General features: G+C 38.9%; 1 long non-coding RNA gene across 2 annotated transcripts; it reads left to right on the top strand.

The window, feature by feature from the left end:
* Positions 1–1905: 1905 nt before the first annotated feature.
* LOC124874305 lies at positions 1906–20289 on the top strand. 2 transcript variants are annotated; one of them, XR_007039759.1, is made up of 5 exons: positions 1906–2325; positions 2423–2481; positions 7188–7250; positions 8860–8985; positions 19742–20289. It is a non-coding gene; the product is annotated as an uncharacterized LOC124874305 (long non-coding RNA). The 2 variants fall into 2 exon arrangements; XR_007039760.1 differs by lacking the exon at positions 2423–2481.
* The last annotated feature ends 1338 nt before the right edge of the window (positions 20290–21627 follow it).

The raw sequence follows: 21627 nt of genomic DNA, 5'->3' as shown, positions 1-21627 counted from the left end.
TAAAAGTCTTTAAAGGATTAGGTGGGCTTTAATCAAGTACTTTGTTTTTTAATTTCAACATTTAAAATTCTATATTTTGTATATATATGTATGCTGGTGTGTGTGTGTGTGTGTGTGTGTGTACAAGCAGACTGAATTTGATTGTATGCATTTTAATTTAAATCTGAAGGTTGTGATTGAGTTTGATCAGAGTGAAATTAACTGGACTGAATCAAATCATTTTGAGTTGTATATTTTTATGGAAATGTATTGGACCTGTTTGTCATTTAAAATTAATATAAAAACAAAATATAAAAAACATACCGTGCCTTTTTTGCATACCTTAAGGGCACCTTAACCTCTGCCCTCTCTTTTCCCTGGAAAAGGAGGTTCTCGCAGAATCTCACATTAAAACAAATATATTTCTTCATATATAAATACAAAAATAGTCATATTTAACTCTAAGAAATGCATTATAAACACTAGCGAAACATAAGATTTTTTTGTAGCTTAAAATTTATGACAGACCAAACAAACAAGCGCGTGCATGTAGATATCGACCCGGCCGGACATCAGTAAACGCATGCGCTCCGTCCTTGCGGGTACAGTCGTCACTGGGAAAGTTCAGTGATGTAACTACAAACAGCCGGAATATGTTACGTCAAAAACACAGTGCGTCAGAAAATGAGCCTTTGTGTATTTAATTGTTGCATTAGTTCACGTCCCATCTTGACAGTGTGGTTTTAAAGAGGCACAGGGGGGGGGATCGTTTTAACATGCTAATTTTTAAACGAGGGTTGTTGCCTAACAGCCCTCGGGCTAATGTGGGCCTGTGTGATGTATGATTCTTTCAAATGTGATTATTAAACGAGAGAAAGACCCAGTCTTTTTTGCCTCCTTCCATCGCCCCATACACATGTTAAAACGCTTTTAAAATGAGGAAGTTGTACTTATAGTACTTTTGTTGATTCATTTAGGGCAGTCTTCGGTAATGCGAATTTACCTTTAACATTCTGTCTATGTGGCATGCAACATTAATATAAAAAATAGCTCGATCAATGTGACACTCTAATAGCAACAATTCTAAAACTGCCATTTACAAATATATAAAGTTGTGTTAGGAAAGGTTTAAGAAAGTTCCGTGTCGTTTTTTTTTTCATCTATTGCACTATAAAAATGATTTCGCAGGGTGCTAGATATTAGTTATTAAAACGATTGAAATTGTAATCAAGCATATTAGTTTGTGAATGTAATGCTAAATTTCAGTTACATTCTAATACATTAGATACTTTATTTTGGTAACACACCCGACCTAAACAATTACATTAAAATTTAAGTGAAAATATTCAGCTGACATCTTCACTTAAATTTAAAACTTCAGCGGTCAGGTGCAGTGTTCACCAGCAAATAATAAGGTGGATTTGTTTATAAGTGCTGTGCTACAAAATGATTTACACTCTGTAAAAATGAATACATTTTGCAGTTGTATAGATATGCTTATGCTTAGCAACAGAGCTAATGCTGAAGTCAAACATGGTAGCAAGCAGAAGTTCTTAACTTTGAAGTGGTCGATGCCAGTGAAGGAACCATCATAGGTTGTCAGGGAAAATGCTCACGTGGCATATTGTAAGAATTGAGTTTTAAACAGTTACTACATGAGTAAAATTTTTGCCTCAATCACAAATTAATTTTTATGTTTTATTTCTTTTTAACATGCGAAACAAAAAGTATCTTAATAATTAATAAGAATTTACTGAAACCTGGTTAAATGCATTTTAGCTATTGATTAGAATCTTCCCAAATAAAATGCATGGAAATTGTTAGACACATTTTATTGGTCAAATCCTACAAGTTTATTTTATCAGTGTAGCTTGTCATTTTGAATATTTTTCGTATTCATATTGTTGTGTTATGATTACGATTTTTTTTGTTCTTGTTTTTGTTTTGTCCATGTTGGAACAAATAGGGCATGCCTCAGTTTTTGTATTTTTTCACCTTCCTCTGGTGTTCCCTTTATTTCCATATTTTAACCTCATATCGGTCTCTTTCTCACGCCCTCTCTATCTCTCTTTCTTTCTCTCTTTCTGCCCCACGTCTCTTCGCATGCGCATGCGTCAGTCGGCAGCTGCTTACAAGATTTCCATCATATTTGTTGTGAAAAAACATTGAAACAGGTCTATCCGTAAAAAACAAACGAGCGGAGAAAGAGGGGAAAATGATCCTGCTCATAAAGACTCACAGAACAATCAGCTGAGGACACCTTTTTTTTTGTCAGTCAAAAAACAAATTAAATATATCCTCCAGTCCTACCAATCGGCTTTCTATATGTTCATCTGCAACCACGAGGTAATATATATATATATATATATATATGCTGCATGTTTTACACTGTATATTTTGAGTCGCCTTGAAGTTTTAAATTGCGTTATGCTATCTTACACAGACATGTGGCGTTCGGGCTTGTGCATACCCACACCGGCTTATAGACTTCATTTGAGATGGGTGAGTCAGATAACTGGGAATTATTTTAGGGGCTCAGCCTCCCACTCACTTGGGAGCAGTCAGCTATGTTTCTTATTCAAACACTGATTGTCTCATAAATGCGCGCCTGAAAGTTCCCTCGACAATTTAACGGGGTAATGAGAAATGCAATAGGTTTTGATTTTCGTCGAGGAGCGAGATGATTATTGGCTCCCGCATTTTCTCTTTGGCGTAACCCGGTACAGTTCGGCTCAGTTATATTCTCCAATAAATATGTGGTAAATGTCGCAAATGAGTTGGTCCCGCATGCGCGTCGCCGTTTAAAATTCAATCTCAGTGTCCAAACTTAGGGTCATTTGAAATTTCAACAAATTTTTTCATCGTTGGTAAATTCTGGAAAAAGAAAGTCCGAGTATTTAAAGCCACCAGTTTAAGGCCTATAACAAGAGTCAGGAACGTGGGATTTGTTAGGGTCTGTTAGTAACCACGGTGTTTGACTGATAAACAACCTATTTAATTTACATACTGAATTTAATTTACATACTGAAATGCGCGGGACAAACGGCAAACATGCGCATGGCCGCATAAAATAAACCCCGGGATCATCTCCGGACACGTGTCCATCCTTCTGGAGCGATCGGGGACCGGCCTGACAGGCGCAGAGCCTGTTCAACTCGGGCCCCCGCAGAGCTCCGAGGTAAGCTCCGTCTACTGTAACTGACCGTGGTGCTGAAGTGGTAAGAGGGTTACTTCGCTGAGATCCCGCGCTGCCCCCCTTACAAAAACACAACTAAAATCTGCGGGTAACATTTCAATTCCTTTCTGTGGACTTTCATCCTGTTTGTGGTTGTCCGTGAAGAAAATAATAAAAATTCGACAAAGAGAACTTGAGAGATCTCCTACTTTCCATTTTTTAAAGGGCTGCATTTAAATGCACGTTATTTTCTTTTTGTTTTTTGAGTATGCTTTAAAATCAAGGAGAAATAAATAGAATTCACTACAGAGTGTCACCACGCAGTGTCCCGCAAAAATATTCACACACAACTTTTTCCCATTTGCATTTTTCTGGGGTTATTTGTGATGGGTCACCACAAAGTGGATTGTAAATGTGAAGCAGAAGAAAATTGATACACGAGTTTAATTTTTTTACAAATAAAAACCTGATAGTGAGATGCTCAAGTATATTTTAGTATGTCTCTTCCAGTTTTGCACATATGGTCACTGATGTTCCTGCCCTGTCTTGTTTTTGCAAACTTGTTGTGATTAGATGGACAGCATCTATATTCAAATCCTGTCACACATTCTCTATTGGCTTTGGGTCTATACACATATTTCTGCTTTTGATTCATTGCAGTGTTGCCCTGCTCAAAGGTAAGGCCTCCAACTTATGTATTTTGGTGGTTTCCTTTCAGAATTGCCTTGTATCTATCTCTATCCATCTTCCCATTAACCTTGACCAGCATTCCTGACCTTGCTGAAATAAGTGTCCACACAGCATGATGCTGCAACCGCCATGTCCCATGGTGTTCATGGTGCAGTGCTAATTGTCCGCCACACAAAGCATTTTGCATACAGACCTAAAAGTTACATTTTGGTCTCACCTAACCTGAGAACCTTTTTCCATGTTACATGGTTTGTGGCAAATGCTAAACATGATTTGTTTATGGGGCTTTTTTTAAACAATTGCTTTCTTGTTGCTGCTCTTCTGTAGTGGCCAGAATTTTAACAGATTCTTCCACCTGAGCTGGGATCTCTGCAGCTCCCCCATAGTTACCACGGGCCACTGTATGTATAAATCCAAATCACAGGTTGTTGATTACCAAAAAGGTGATAAATGTTTGAAGTAGTGGTTCAAGCACATTAAAGCATTTGCTTGAACCACTACTAGGTAGTGTATGACCTCTACACCAAGTTTTACTTTCATAGTTTGTGTTAAATCCTTGAAGTGAAACATTTCTGAAGGATGCAAACATGTACACACAAATTGTGAGCTCCAGTATAAACCTATATGAGCCTTTATTTACCATAATACAAATTATTGAACAATTCCTAAAACAAATAAAGAATAGCAGGAAACTAAAGGAAAGCTCACAGTGATGGGGTGTGTGGGTAGAGCTCTGTTAGACTCATGACTGTTGTTCTAATAGTGTTTAACACAAACATGCTCTCCTTTTTTCTGGATGCAATTATAAAACTCATTCTGCACACAATACTGTAGACCTTTTGACAGGATCCCTTTTCAAGCTTTATTCATTGATACAGAGAAGCAATCAAAACAGCAATAAGCTGCTTCTGTGCTGTATTTTCAACATGTGCACTATATTATAGAAGGGATTCATATGTATCACATCTTTGTGGTTGGAATGGTTCCTCAGTATGATAGTGAAATCAGACCTGAATAAAATTCAAAATGACTGAACTTGAGCTGCTCTCCCTTTTATTCCACAAACCCGGATAACGCAGAACAGAGCAGCGAGAGAAGAAAAGTAAGCAGAGGTTCAAGGCATCAGGTAATAATGAAAGGATAGGCCAATGCTTCAAAGACTGCAAGGTCCACATCACCACAATTATACAATACAATTAGGATTAAAGGGGCCAAAACAGAGATAACAGAAGATAGAGATAAATTATCACACAAGGAAAGATGTGACTCTCTCCTGACCTTCATTAAGAGAAAAAAAAATCTCATTTACAGCCTACCTTCCTTGCAGGGGGATTTCAGCTTCCCACATGAGACCGACTAAGCAGATAAAATTTATTTAATATAAAGTTAAGCTAGAGCTGCTACCAAAAAAACAATAAAGGTGTATTCAAAATAAACTGCAAATACTAAGAATACTGTTAATAAATATACTGCAACTAAATAATAACAAAGACTGGATTCATTTCTATGCAGATTTTAACATCTTAATCCCTTTCTTAGGGTCCGAAGATGACCACGTACACCAAACCCAAATTGCTGCAAGAGCTTTGAATGTAACTTTAATATAGTAACATCACATGTTTCCTGAAGGCATCATGGTGGCAGATATTCCGTGGCCAAATTCAGTCAGGAGGAGCTCTACCACTTTGATTGTGAGTTTTCTGCATTCATTCACAGCTGAAGTATGCCCACTCCCTCATCTTTACTCACACATAGTAGCTTCAGCAGTTTTACATGTAAGTTCACACGGATTCTAGAAATAGATACACTATAACAAAATCTAAATAAAATAAGAAACTTAATAGCAGCATAAATGAAATTACAAACCTATTACTCCCCATTGCTGATGAGGCTCTTGAAAGGAATGTGGATTAAATAGGGGATTATAAGAGCATTCACTTTTTCATCATCAGCTAAATAAAGATGAAATGTACCACTAACATTAATAAATGTACAATATTCAAAAAGGGTGTAATAATACATCCAATATCCACTGCACAAACAATTTGTATCTTTTCTGTCACTTTGTCACTGAGTATCTGAAATGGTGCAACACTTAGGATTTTGAAGTGGTGAAGCCAGTCCTTTCTAGCCAACTTTGCTTACCGTCATGCTGTGTAGTTTGTGACCAAAGTGCAGAGAATGAGAGGCCAGGAGTCAGATGAATAAAGGTAAGTCCGATATTTATTGTTCTCACTCATGGACCAGGCAGGGAAACCAGAACCAGGCCAGTACAAAGGATACACGACCAGGTACGACCAGGTACGACCAGGACGCAGAGATAAGTACGACCCCGGACACAGCGGGGAACAATGGCAACTAAGGAATAAATATACAAACAGGAAAAGCAGGGAGAACCAATGAAAAACAAGACCAGGTAATTAGGAGAAACAAGAAACAGGTGCGAGCCAAGCTGTGGTAAACAGAAGGAAACAAGGATCAGGCTGGGTAAAATAAACAAAAACTCAAACTCAAGAAAACAGACACTGGCAGGATACGGCACTTACTTCATATTAAGATTATCAAACATAGAGTAAAGTGTAAAGTTCTCACCTTTATATACAGGGCTGATAATAAGTTATTTGACCAGTTTAAATCACAGACTGGCAGCAATTAGGTAGCGCCACATGAGACAGATTTCACTTTCACAAGAGATTTTGTGCCCCGAGATCTTGTTACACCTCCAGTACCGCCTGGAGAGAACATACTAGTTGCTCACAATCTCTCCACAGAACCATACATTAAAAAAGCCTAACATTTAGGAGAAGTAAGAATTCTGTCAAGATCAACAACAAACCTCTTTAATCATGATAATTCCAGATGAAAATTCTGAGTTCACTCTGAGTTTATGTAACATTTATAAAGAATTATTAAAACCTCACAGGACAATATTTTTTATCTGGGGACACGGTCACATTAAATAGCACCTGTTTACAACCTTCTAACTCAAACATTTGTGATAACACTTCTGACACATTTATACAGACTCATTACAGCTGGGAGCCATATCTCATCAGTGGATGTAATTTGTCTGTTAAAGTGCATGGCCAGGCTTTGTTGATCTTCCTTTTTACAGGAAAAAAAGTTTTATTATGGACCTTTATGAAAGACAGTTTTTGATAACTGGATCAATTTGGTTTTTGGAACGTGGAAGCTCAGATTTAATGGAAAAGGAGAGCATTTCTCTATCTATTTCCCTACAAAACAGTCTAAAAGACAATCCTAAATATCCTAATACCAATATTCAGATTAATGTTGAAATTAACCCACCTTGTTCTTTATTCTTTGGAATATTTCCACTCAGGCCTGACAGCACTTCCACTGATCCTGGACCTGAAGCCTGAGGACTGCAAATCTGCCAGATCAGGTGATTTAAGTTTCAGAGTTTGCCTCACAAAAAGTAACCATAGTCCTCAAACTTTTTCACATTTTGTCACATTACTACCACACACTTCACTGCATTATAACGGGATTTATTTGACAGACCAACACAAAAAGTGAATAGTTAGGAAGCTGAATGAAAATAATAGACAGTTTTACAAGCAAAAATTATAATAGGTATGCCACACACATATATATATATATATATATATATATATAATCAGGACTCCTTTATTGATGTAATGCAACTGAAAGAAGTACAAAGAAGATGTCTGCAATTTTAACTCACTATAAATGAAGGTGTTCTGTAAAGACCTCAGATTTCGTTTTTTTAAAAATAACTCAAGTTATGAACATTTCACTAGGCACCGTTAAGTCCATCATATGAACAAAAGATTAAACCTACAAGAATTATTAAACCTATTAACACATGGCCATCCAGGCTGAGACAGGAGAGAACTAGTCAGAGAAGCAGTCAGGATGGAAGCCTATGGTAACTCTGGGGGAGATACAGAGATCCACAGCTCAGGTTGGAGAATTTGTTGACAGGACGAGCCGTGAACTCCACAATTAAGACCTTTCAAGAGAAGTGGCAAGAAGAAAGCTTTAGTTTGAGGATAGCTGTGAGAACCCCAAGCTTAAACATGTAGCCAGAGCTAGAATAGGATGTTTTAGGTCAGCATGTTCATGTGTTGGAATGGCCCAGTCAAAGTTCAGACCTAAACTAAATTGTAAATTTGTCACCAGACTTAAAACTGAGGTTCACAGACATTTAGTCTGACTGAGTTTGAGCAACTACACAACAAGGAATAGGGAAAAAACGCCCCTGTGTAGATGTGCAAAATTGGTGGCAACAAGGCACAAAGCACAGCTGCAACGACAGCGAAAGGTGGTTCTACAAAGTATTGACTCAGGAGGGCTAAGTACAAATGCACACCATACTTCAGATTTTTAAATATTTTTTAAACCCAATTATTATTTTTTTTCTACTTCAATAGTTATGCACTACTGTTTTTTTTTTTTTTTGGTTGATCACAAAAAATTCTAATGAAATCCATTAAATCTCATGACTGTAATGTGGAAAAATGTAAAAAGTTCAAGGGGTGTGAATACTGTTGCAAGGCTTTGGTCCAGTTTCTCTTTGTCATATTTACTGACCCTCAAAACCTGAGTTATGACAGATGATGAAAAAAACGCCTGCCCGTAATGTGTGGCACTGGTGCAGACTAAGCAAGACAAATGGACAGTAATGAAGAAAAGATATTTCATGAGTGTCAGAATGAAGAAGAGCGAGGCCAAAAAAAAAAATACAATTTCACCAATCTGTACCAGTGACTGATTAATTAATTTAAGCCGAATGATCTGTCCTAGACTTGGGAGATATCAGCGTCTATTACTTCTGCACTTTTTACTGAGGATCTCATGAGAGTGGTGGTTCAAACGGCGCCTCAATTTGGAGCCCCCAATGGAAATGGGTTCAGGAAGTCTTTACCATTCATCGGGCTTTGATGTGTTTTAACTGTCCTAATCTGAAAATAAATGTGTTTCAGTGTTCGTTCTTTTTTTTTTCCTCTTCTTCTTCACATTTCATTTAGGCTACATCCCACATTTGATTATCTTCCCTGACATTTCATTTTGGAAGGCTCTAATTGATTCAGAGTTGCGGGATGTGTTTTCCTAATCTGCCATGTCTGAATGTGATCCACCTGCATATTTATCCGGTAGGTCACAGTTTTTCTTTCTTTCTTCCAACCACCAGCTTCTGTTTTCCTCACCTTCCCTACTAAATCACACACACTGTTTTTTTCATTCTCCTGTAGATGTGTGATAACTGTTTATTCAAAAGCAAACAAAACTTGAAAAGAGGGTTATAGCCTCGAGCCGAAACTCTGCAGAGGTGGACGGAGATTGAAATTGGTCTGACTCTTCTCCTCTCTCTCGAGTTGAGGGTCCATTGTAGAGTGTCAAACAAAAGGTTTTTATCTGAGGCTCTTAATGTAACCCCCTCCCTTCACCCTCTTGGCCACCAACTCGTTCTTCTCTTCCTCTCTTTTCTCATTCATTTATTCTACTGTGTGTGGAAATAGGCTGGGCAACAATTAATTTCAGAGTGAATTCAGCCAGGATCTATTACCCCCTCTCTGCCTCTATTGCTCTAATGGAAATCTATTTCACTTCTCTTTTGTGTCCAATATAATTTAATGCCCATTTTATTAATGGCCTGAAATAATTACGGGAGGCTTTTGTGATTCTTGAGTATGTTTCATTTAATTGTGTAATAAATGTCTAATCAGAGCTCCCATCTGAAGCCATTATGGCATTAAAATTAACAATTACGCCACAAATGTCTTGGTGAATGCGTCGGGGTCTATAGAAATCGTTGCTGATAACAAGACACATATAAATCATTCATGAGAATTTTTTCGCAGAGAAAAGCGGCACGAGAGATAGCAGGATGGGAGGGAGAAAAAAAGATGGGAGAAGAAAAGAGAAGAAGAAAGAGGCTGAGTTTTCTTTATTCCATTGAAAAACGGGGATGGCCAGAAGATAGGGCATTCTAAAACTGTGTCACCCTCTCCAGTCCCTTTCTTCCCCCATCTCTCTCTATCTCCCTTTAATTTGCCTTCCTCTTTATTTTTGAAGTGACAGATTTCACTTTGGGAATTCATTAACCGTTAACTTGGGCGATAAAATATCTATCAGGCCCTCTGCCCAGTTCCTTTGCTAAGCTGCGTAGCAGTCTGGTTCAGCGTTGTGGGTGACCGAAGGCAATTAAAGAGGCTTCACACTCCCTCACTCACCCGGCAACACTCTTCTGTGCGAGAATGGGAAGGCTGCTCAACCTACCAGCAAGAATTGTTTTCTGAGTAGCCAAGTATACAAATTTCATGGTATGGGAAAACTCCATCTCCCACAAAGACCCCACGTCTGTTCCTCTGTGTCATTTCCAAGCTAATAAAGCACAGTTGGTTTTGGTGAATCTATTTTAATACAGCAGTGTAAGGTTTTAGCCTTTTTTGTTATCTACCATGATGTAAAAAGGACCTTACTGCACCCAGTGCCTAACCTTAATGAGAGGTTGAAATAATCAAAATAGTGGCTTTAATTTTTTTTAAGACAGACGCATATCTTGGTTGGACAAAGCTTTAAAACCTCAAAGTTGAGCCTAACAATTTAACTATTTTCATGTGTTAAAGAAACTTGTGCAAGTAGGGCATCAAAACTGGTTCTAGCCCAGGGGTCCACATCCTGCTGAATCCAGTCCAGAATAGAAGGTAGTGCAGATTATCTTACTGTAATGTCAGGACAGATTCTGTAAAACATTTATTCTACTTATTCCACTTTGTGTCAGCCAGTGCCATTTCTGGCACTGGCTGACACAAAGTCAACACATCTTCCCAGCTGTTTGCTGAAGACTTCAAAGAAAGAGTCTCAGCAGAGCAAAAGCTGGCTCTGTTCTCTTCTGAGTCATGTAAATGAAAATAGGACAAGACATCAATAGCACTTCTCCACAACCATGTTCTAATGGCAAACACATGCTGAAGTCAGCTGGTAAGGTCATGTGATGACAGTAAAACACAAAAAAACTGTGAATCTAGTGACAAATTTCATTTTTCACAAATTTTCTGAAAGCATTATTTTGAGCGACAAACACAGAAGCTTTTCAGGTAGCTAAAAAGGTTTGTAGATGATATGAGTGTGCAGGTAAGAGCCCTTACACGTCCGGGGGAATTTATGCATGCATTCAAGTAAGAGAAAGATCTGACTGATTCATCAAATAAACTGATACAGCAAGCATTACAAAGGGTTCAGTTAGAAAAAGGTGTTTTTTTTTTTTTTTCAAAGCATGCCAAAGATTGTTTTTAACCAATAAAGAATATTTCTGAAGCAAATATTGTAAGGTAGAGTTTTCAAAAATGTTACCTTGACGAACCAAATGCTTTGCATTTCACTCTGATTGGTAAAATGTCTCAAGTCTAGTTTCTTGAATTATTGTATCACACGATATTCCAGGAAAAATGTTGGTGTCTGAAAGTCGGAAACAAATGTGTGGAATTTGTAAACTAGATTGGAACAATAATCAAAGTTTGACAATCACAAACCTTTTAGACAGCCATCATTGCTGTCCACCCAGGCACTCCTAAATGATGTTACATAATCTGCACTTACACACAAGCTTTTTCGTCATCTAGACCAGTCCATTTATATATATGATTTGCTCTATGAACCTATAAAAATTCACTAATCTTTACCCAAAAAAAATGTATTCTGTAAAAGGAGGGCATAGCCCTTAATAGAAAGTGTTATTAAGCTCTAACACTTTCTAAGGCCACAAAAAGTTTTTTTTGTTACATAGAAGTTTGGGAGGTACAATATAATATATTCACTGACAAAAACGGTTTGGCACCAAGTCAGAAGAAATATTCTGATTTGGATATAAGTTCAGACCAGTGAGGAGTGTGTAAATGACTGGATTTGTAATGACTTGGTTCATCTAGAACAGCACTAGAGGGGAAAAGCAATGAGATTCCAAGTGGAGCAATGTGTTACAGGCAGTTTTCTAGAGCATCAGCCACTTAGTCAAACCCGAGTACATTTTAAGTTTGTAAAAGGGAGAATGGACACATGGAATTACCTATTGGGTCTAGAGTCTTTACAACATATGGTGGGAAGACACAACATGTTTGAGTTCCCACATGTACCCACTGGTTTCAACATCAGCCAGATAAGACATTTGTATGTTCCACTTGCCAGGTAACTCCACAACATGACCACCTGGTCACACTCAAACCATAAACTATATAAATTATCCAGGTCCTTTAGTTTCTGGTAATGATGTCTAATGTGTCAATGAGGCTTCCTCTGTCTGTTAATCTTCACTGACTGTGTTGATTCACTGCAACCTAAATGTTTTTTGTTGGATTGGAACTTTGATAACTGCAACAATTTAAGTTAAAGGCTAAAAAAAGCATCTATTTTTTTAAATCGCTCTGATGTTCAGAGCCATGAAACAGTATTTGCCCCATTTCAGATTTATATGGTTTTTGTTTTTTTGTCACACTTAAATCACTAAGATCATAAAACAAATGTTGCTATCAGACAAAGTAAACCGGAGTAAATACAAAATGCTGCTTTTATATTAGGATTTGATTTATTAGGGGAAAATGTAATCCAAACAAGCCAGGTCCTAACAGAAAAAAACGGAATTGCTCCCTAAACCCAGTAAATGCTTGCTCCAACCTTGGGGCAACCACTGCCATTTTGTGAAAACTGGCAATTAATCTTTTACATATATCAGGTGGAATTCTCCCTGCTCTTCTTTGCAGAATTGTTCTCCTTTAACCACACTTGAGGGCTTTCAAGCATGAACCAGCTGTTTAAGATAATGGTACAGCATCTCAATCAGGTTTAAGGCTGAACTTTGACTAAACCACTTCAAAACCCTGCTTTAGTTTTCTCTGTGACTCAAACTGAGTTGAAGCTCCTGGTGTGCATCGGATTATTGGCATGCTGCATAACCCCAGTGCACTCGAGCCTAAGGTCACAAACAGATTGTCATCCAGGTCCTGAACCAGCAAGGCAGGCCGAGACCATCACATTGCCACCACAATGTTTGACTGTCACTATGACTTTTTTTTAAAATGCTGTGTTAGCTTTACTTAAGATGTAATGTGATTCACATCTTCCAAAACATTTGACTTTTGTCCCAAGGGTTTTGCGGATCATTAAAATATATTTTGGCAAACCTGATACTTGCCTTTGTTCCTTTTGGTCAGCAATGGTTTTTGCCTTGGACCTTTTTAATTATTTAAACATGAACACCTACCGAAACTAAGGCCTGGAGTACATTAGATGTTGTTCTGGGATCTTTCTACAACATGAAAAAGTTTATAAATACCAAAGAACATCTCAGAAACCATATTGGTCCAAAATATACAAAACCCTGGAATATAAAGGGGCCTTCTTTTAACCAGTGCTTTAACTATCTGAGCATATGTTCAGCATTCAGGACATGAAATATTTCTGATGAAATTTACTATTTTGTAAATGGCTGCAAATTGTATAAACTGATCTTTTTACAACACATGAAAGAACATTGCAGAGTACAGAAACCTACTTTAAGAGGAACAGTGAAGGGGAAATGCCAAACAGTGCAGAAATCACTCCATCTAGCTCAGCTCTTTTCTACATTCCTTCTTGTTTGACTTTCCTTTCTCCAAAACGATTTGAATACTCCTTTTAACTGCACTGCAAATTAACCTTGGCATTTTCACAAAGACACAAGCGCCTTTGTGATCATGCCTCGCACCTTATACCCCTGCTCTTCTTCCAGTCCATTTAACTCCAAGCTCCAGATTTCATGGTCAATTTTATCTCACTTGCTCTCAAAGAGACTATCATCAATTCTTCACAAGTTTTCATGTTCCCTTTCTCTCCAGATCCACTGCGAAATTGTCCATTCAGCTTATTAAATAACGGTGACTGCTATAAATATCTGGCAACACCCAGGCTTTTAAATCTGCATTTGGAATGCTGACCCCAAGCAGTAATTAGTGTTAGTCTTTGTTTATGCCTGGTTTATCCACAAATCACAGTTTATTTCATTCTTCATTTCAGTCAGTCATTTTCTACCAGTTATTCCATAGTGGGTTGCAGGGGAGCTGGTGCCTATCTCCAGCAGTCTATGGGCGAGAGGCAGGGTACACCCTGGACACATCGCCAGTCCATCGCAGGGCAACACACAAACACCTAAGGTCAATTTAGAAAGACCAATTAACCTAACAGGCATGTCTTTGGACTGTGGGAGGAAGCCAGAGTACCCAGTGAGAACCCACACATGCACAGGGAGAACATGCAAACTCCATGCAGAAAGACCCCTGGTTGGGAATCAAACCCAGGACCTTCTTGCTGCAAGGCAACAGTGCTACCAACTATGCCACTGTGCAGACCTCATTCTTCATTTTTTCTGACTAATTAATCTCTACATGTACTTGCAAACACATGCATGCAAATGCAAAACTTATTTATTTACATGTCCAAGCTGATCCATTAATCAAAATTCTCTAGTCATAAATCTTACATGTACAAACCAATTTTTTTATTATAAAGTTCTGTTTTTGAATTTTAGTATTTTCATTAATTTCTTTAATTTTGTGAATGTTGTTTGAAAACTAAACCCCTTTTTGGTGTTTGAAATTACTGGTATTATTTTTCATGTTTTATTGTTTTTCTCCTTGGTTTCTGCTATATTAGCATTGAGATTTTTTACATTCCTCTTCATAATAATTTTTTTTTTTTTTTTTTTAAAGAAAGCTATATCTGTTTTGATTTGGTTCATTGATAAATTATATCATAGCATATTTCAGTGCAGTTTTGTTTAATTGTGTGTAGAACAACTTGCAGAAAAGTTGTTTTCCTGCTTCGTAAGTGCAGCCCTTTGCTTTTAACATCATGATTTTTATCTACTAGAGTTTCAACTGCTCTCTTTGCTGTGCTTACATGTGGGATTCTTAGTCTAAAAGGGACAATAAGGCAACTGTATTGATAATTGATAATAATACATTAATCCAGCAAAAGTCCATTTTAATAAGCACAAGATTTTTGTGCTAATCACCACAGCTCTAAAAGTAAAAGTGTTGTGTGGTGGGGGAGCGGGGTGCGGCGGGGGTTCTTAGAGCGGGGCTGTGTGTGGAGCTTGCGCTGTGTGGGTGTGGCTTCATCGGCTTCTCGGCCACGGAGTTCACCTGTGCGGATGTGCCTCTGTGGGGGTGGGGATTTTTGGCGTTTGGGTTCGGGAGGATGTGTTCAATATCGGTGTCCTTGTTGGGGGTGGCCCTGTGGGGAGGTTCTTGTTGGGGTTCACTGGGGGTGGGAGACTCATGGGGTTGGGATCAGAGCTCGTTGTGGGGTCGGGACTGCTCCGTCCTGGGGCGGCTCCGGTTGGCGGATTGCTTTGGGCCATGTGGACCCCTCTTTTGTACATAGCCCCCTCTCCGGAGGTGGATGGGGGTTGTTGGGGACTGGGTTCGGGGCGGGAGCTGGGCCGGGGTCACCCAGGTCTGGGCAGTACCAGCGCTGACTGCCTGCCTCTGCCCCAGGAGGGAAGGGGACCACCTCCTGGGTCCGGGGGCTGATTTCTCCGAGGGGGTACCGGCGCCTGGACCTGGGAGTATAGAGTATACATGGGGAGTGTGAGTGAGTGTATGACGTCCATTGTTGTTTATCCTTACGTTGGGTGTGAGTGATTTTATGTGTATGCATGAGGGTGGGAGTGGGTGATTGTGACTGTGTGCCTGTTTTTTTTTTGTTTTTTTTGCGGCAGGTTGGGTCTTGAACTGCTCCCTCTCCTGGATCAGCTTCCTCGCCGCCACACCGCCTACCAGTGGTTGGAGTCTCTGCCTGCTGGTGTACTTGTGGTTCTCGGTGTCCGCGGCCGGGTGCTTTAGTGTGGGTTGGCTCACTCCCGGTGGCTGCTTGCTGAGGCCTGGTCCCCTGAGCTCTGTCGGGCCTCTGCTTGGGGGGTGGTGTGTCCCGGGGTCTTGGGCCTCTGGGTCCATGGCTGGATCTGCTCGGGCGTGGACGGCTGCCAGTGGGGCCTGTGGACTCGTCGCTGTGGCTCCCTGGGGCTTCTGCACTGTCGCTGCTGGGTGGTTCCCCTGGGGCTCTCCACTGCTCTTCTCTGGGGGGGTTGTGGTAGTCCAGGCGGTGGTTCTCCTGGGGTTCCTGTGCTTTGGGGGGCCTTTAGATGTCTGTGGCTCGGATCTCCTCAGTGTCCGTCCAGGGATCATGGGGCAGGCCTGTGGGTCCTCACACTCGCTATTGCATATTTTTGTGGAGAAACCTTGTATATAGGAGCGCGTCCACACCCATACTCGCAGGTGTTGAGCTTCAGGTGTTGACAGATACACAGACGTTCTATTTTGGGCTGCACCTCTCACTAAGTACATTTTACATTCAGAATTACCGTGTACTATTTTGTTAAAAAAACAAAAAACAGCTGCAGGTGTATAAGCAAGCAGGGTGTAATCTTGTATTCTCTTCATCCTTCTTTCTCTCCTCCACTCTTTCCTCCTTTTCTCCCCTTTTTCCCCATCTCTCTCTTTTTTGAGCTTCTTTTTTCCTTTTCATTTCAGTTTCCGTGTCCGTAACAATTGAAATATTCCCAAAGAAGTTTATAATAAAGTTTATTTTATAAATATCAAGAAGAGCTTTAAAGCATTAGCTGTGATGCTCCGCTTGGGAAAGTAAATCTGTTGGGCAATTTCTTGGCACTCAGACAACAATTCTGAGCGATATTCTGCTGGACAGGACACGGTAAAAAAAAAAAAAAGGAAAATAAATAAAATAAAATAAAAATAGTAAACTACTAATGAGCAAGGGAAAACTTTCAAAATGATGCTTGCATGCTTTCTGTTTTTGACTGGAATTTCAGTATAAAATGTGCATAACATATTCTGGGTTTTGTGAAATGTGATTATGTATCAGTACTTATTCCAAATTTTATTCTACATTTTTACTTTGAAAAGATGCATGTATAGTCAGTCAGTCATTTTCTACCACTTATTCCATAGTGGGTCGTGGGGGAGCTGGTGCCTATCTCCAGCAGTCTATGGGCAAGAGGCGGGGTACACCCTGGACAGGTCGCCAGTCCATCACAGGGCAACACACAAACAACCAAGCACACACTCATACACCTAAGGGCAATTTAGAGTTACCAATTAACCTAACAGGCATGTCTTTGGACTGTGGGAGGAAGCCAGAGTACCCAGTGAGAACCCACGCATGCACGGGGAGAACATGCAAACTTCATGCAGAAAGAGCCCCAGCTGGGAATTGAACCTAGGACCTTCTTGTTGCAAGGCAACAGTGCTACCAACTGCACCACCGTGCTATTTACTATTAAATTGCATAAAATTACATTAATTTAAAGTTACAAGATAAATGTTATAGGCATTAAAGAAGACGTATTAGGGCTAAAAGCTTGTTTTTTAGATCACAGTTGTTATTTTTAGATTGTCTGTTGTTGTCATGACTCCACTCTAATCAACCAAAACTAATTTCTTTTACATTAAAGAGAAAATGCCAACAAGGTTATCTACTGTAGGTAAGATCTTGATTGCTCATAATCACTGAATTTAATTCCACTGAAATGTCAGTTTTTGGCTTACAACGTTTAAAAAACATATTTGGTGTGGAAATTTAGAAACTTTTCTTTCAGTCAAGTTAATGTTGTACCAGCTTTATTCTTACATTTAATGAAGTTCTTGCAAAAAAAATCTAGCCTAATATTTAAGTTAAGTTAGCTAAGTTTCCAGGTTTTAACTTTAAGTTTAGTCACAGTCTGCATTATGTGTCCAACATCTTTGAAAATTTTATTTTCTGCCCCAAATAATGTCTTCCTAACTCAGCACATTTGTAAATAGTTATGAGAATGAACCAGGTGGGTTTTTAATGTTGATCTGAAAAATAAAGATGATTTTCTGAATTCCTATTTTACTGGCAGAGGAAGTAGACAGTGTGCGGAAGAAAGCCCAGCAGAGACTGAACTTCCTGCAACAACTCAAGAAGTTCAAACACCCACAGGAGCTGCTGGTCATCTTCCACACTGCCATTTTTCAATCTGTCCTGTAAACATCCATCTCTGAGTGGTTTGGATCATCCGCAAAACAGGACAGGTCCAAGCTGCAGCAAACAATTAGGTCTGCAGAGAAGATAATTAGGGCTGACCTTCTCTTCAGCCAGGACTTGCACAGGTCTAGGGTCAGAAAAAGAGCAGCTAACATCTATGCAGATAAATATTTACAAAGGAAAAACTTAAGAAAATGTTATTTCCAACCAATTTTGTTTTATATATCTTTGTTTAAAATGTCAGTCCAAGTGCAACCAATGTCAAATTTCTTGTTTCTGTTCACAAACTTGGCCAGTAGAGCTGATTGTGATTCTGAATATATGAATCCTTGCTTATCCTGGTAAAATATTGGCTAGGTGTAAATATTTGATCAATGTGAACAGCTAGGACCTTATAGCTACAAAACTACTAAACCACCTTAAAGGAGAGTTTGCAGGTTAAACGCCAGGTGAAACACAGTTGAGAATAGATATTTGCATACATTACATAAAAAGACATATGGTTCTTTCGATTTTGTGAAGTACACTCATTCCTCCAGCACTGAAAGACCAACACAACATGATGTATATTATGTATTGTCACTTATATGCTTTTGTGTGCATCAAAGAGTTTTTGGCGGCTTTTGGTTACACTGCTCATTAATAGTGGACAGAGTAATTGAGATAAAAGCAATATCTTTATGACATTTAGACACAGCCAAAGTCCTTTTCTTCGTTTTGTAATACACCATGAGCTATAACTGGAGACCAGTGCACATCATCCTTCGGCTGAGAGGCTAAATGAGGGATCCCTAGACTCCAGGATTACCCTATTATTGAGAAGACGTTCCACTAAGCCTTCACCACTGACACATATTCCTGTTCTGTGGCCTATTCACTTTGAAATATGTCTTGTCAGGGAGGCTTACAGAAATCTACATAATCCTTTATCATCACAATTAAAGATACCACTGAACAATAAAATTGCTTGCTCTCTGGTTTGTTTCATGTTGCTTTGACAAAAAAAAGGAGATGAGGGAAATGCAGCTGGGTTGCTGCTGAGGGTTGCAAAAGGTTGGGGGTAATTTTAGATGGTGTCTCTTGGAAAGCTAATAATAATAACATTGTTTATGTAACGTTTTGAGGGGTTGATGTAAAAAAGTTCAAAATATTATTTGTGAGTTATTTGTTTTTCATTTATGTAAATATGAAAAAATACTTAAGTTATAAGGATTGATGAACACTTATAGCAGAAAATATCATAAGATGGTTTATTTTTCTTAATATTAGCTATTGGTTAAGTTAATAATTTCATTTTCTTGACATGATTTGCAGGTGAATTAATTAGAAAGCCAGTGTTATGTTTCTGTGTTTAATTTGCTGGTTCCATTTTTATAGCTACAGCTCTATTCAGTGACAGATTGCTCATGTTTATTCAGAACCATGCAGGATGCAGTATTTTACAGGGGAGAATGTTAAATTCCTGATTACGTTATTCCAAACAAATGACAGAAATTAATCTAACGTTAAGGATATAAATCTCACTGAATACATTCTGTCTGGTCTTCATATGGGGCTGCACAGTGGCGCAGTTGGTAGCTCCCTGTTCTCACCTTCCTCCCACAGTCCAAAAACATGACTGTTAGGTTAATTGGTCTCTCTAAAGTGTCCTTAGGTGTGAATGGGTGTGTGCATGGTTGTTTGTTCTGTATGTCTCTGTGTTGCCCTGTGATGGATTGGCGACCGGTCCAGGGTATACCCTGCCTCTCGCCCGTGTTGGGACCCAGCCATGTATTTCAACATTAAACTCTGGTACGAACTCTTCTATAACTTTTCAAAATAAAGTGCATTAACCTTCTTCCGGCACAGCCAGGAAACGGGATAACTGCGGACTTCCTGTGACGCCACTACCCAAATAAAAGCACAGCTGTTGCTACATCCACTCTCTTCCACACCGGTGTTCATCGGGATAGGAGGGGGACACAGCGCACTAATGTATTTTGCTGCCAAAAAGACAAACTCTTCAAACTGAATCCGAGAGTCATAAGATCACGCGATCATATGCGCAAGTTAAGTATGAGTGAAGCACTGTTTGTGTACCTGGTGATTTCATTCATAAAGAGGGGTAATTAAGGTATAAGCATTGCTGACTTTCTCTCCGAGCCCTGCAGAAGGAAACGGTGTTCGAGAGAAGCCCCTGCAAAGACGCGGTCTCCCAGTCTGGAAGGAAGACACCAGAGACTGCATCATTGTGTTAACCTGTGTGGTCAGCGGAAAAGGATGGGACGCCCAGCTTCAGCTCCGGAGCTAACACTTTTGTTCACAGAGCGAAGGCACCTTCAACCCCCCGCGAAGCGACCGAGCTAACCGCTTGTTGACTGTGAACGTTTCTTCAAACTTCGCCCCTTGGACAACATTTCCTCACCATGGTCAGAGGTTAGGTTTGGGCAGATAAACAGTTAGGATGAAATGATCCGAACGTTTTCATTCTATGAAGTTTGGTTTTGTTTGTGTGAAACTCGGCTATCTTAGTGCTAGCAGGCTATCTGCAGCACACATGCCCTGTTTGTGTTCTGTGTTTGTGTGTTTTTAAGTTAAGTCAAACTTTACTTGAAGGGTGATTTTAAACACAGAAGATTGCTCATAACGCGCCGTCCGCGCTTATGCATTTTAACCCTTATATTAACCGAGGTATTTTAAAGGTATATGTTTGTTTCTGGTGCTAAGCTATCCGCTTCTTTTGTTAGCTCAATGCTAACCGGTAAGAACATGTGCTTGCTGCTACAGAATATTTAACAGAAAGGTTGTTAGTTTCAAGCTAGTGAATAATAGTCCCTAAACATTATTTCACCAAATCTGATAACTAAGTAAACATCATTAAGCCCCATTTCTCCAGAAAGATTTGGCTCTTTCCAAAATATTCCCTCAATAATATTTCTTCAAATATTATTTCAATAAGTAAAGGCAGCTAATGAGACACTGTTGAGAATTAGTCATCCAGAAGGTTGGTTTCATTCAGCAGATCATTATTTAAAACATTATTTTATTAAAATAATATTTTATCTGATCTTGCATTGTGAATGGTTGTCTAAAGGTATGCCAATTACTGCCTAAGTTAGTTCCAAGACTTACTTAACTTCACTTCCAGGTTCTTCAAGATAATCCTTGGTTCTCAAACATAAATAACATTGAATTGTAATGTTGCATTACTCCTTCAGTCATGGTTCTCAATCATCTTTAATCAACTTGTTTATATTGTACATAGCCCATTTGTCTTCCATATTCTTTAATTCTGCCTGGTAATTAGTTGGATTGTTTTAGCATAGTAAAGAGTTTGTTGATTGAAATATATCTGACTTTGAGTTGACTTATTTTTGTTAATAAATTCTTGTATTTTAAGAAATTGTTTGAATTCATTCCATATATGTGCAGTTTGTGCTGTTCAATAATGTCAGAGCTCGTCTCACACCTTTCTATTTTGTCCTAATACCATCGCCTTACTGGGCCGGTATTCACAGGACAACCCTTAACAGACCCAAATATTATTTGATAAAATATTAATATTAAATATTAAATAATATTCTCAGATTAATAATCACAACACCCGTAGACTTCTGGATAGGCACCAGCTCCACCATGACCCTCTCTGGAATAAGCAGTATAGACGATGAATGAATAAATGAATGAATGCATGAATGAAGAATGAATGAATGAATGAATGAATGAATTAATTAATTAATTAATTATGTTTATAT

This window comes from Girardinichthys multiradiatus, chromosome 9 (genome assembly GCF_021462225.1).
Source record: "Girardinichthys multiradiatus isolate DD_20200921_A chromosome 9, DD_fGirMul_XY1, whole genome shotgun sequence".
Classification (NCBI taxonomy): domain Eukaryota; kingdom Metazoa; phylum Chordata; class Actinopteri; order Cyprinodontiformes; family Goodeidae; genus Girardinichthys; species Girardinichthys multiradiatus.
The sequence above is the reverse complement of the archived record's forward strand: the minus strand, read 5'-3'. Positions and strand labels throughout refer to the sequence as shown.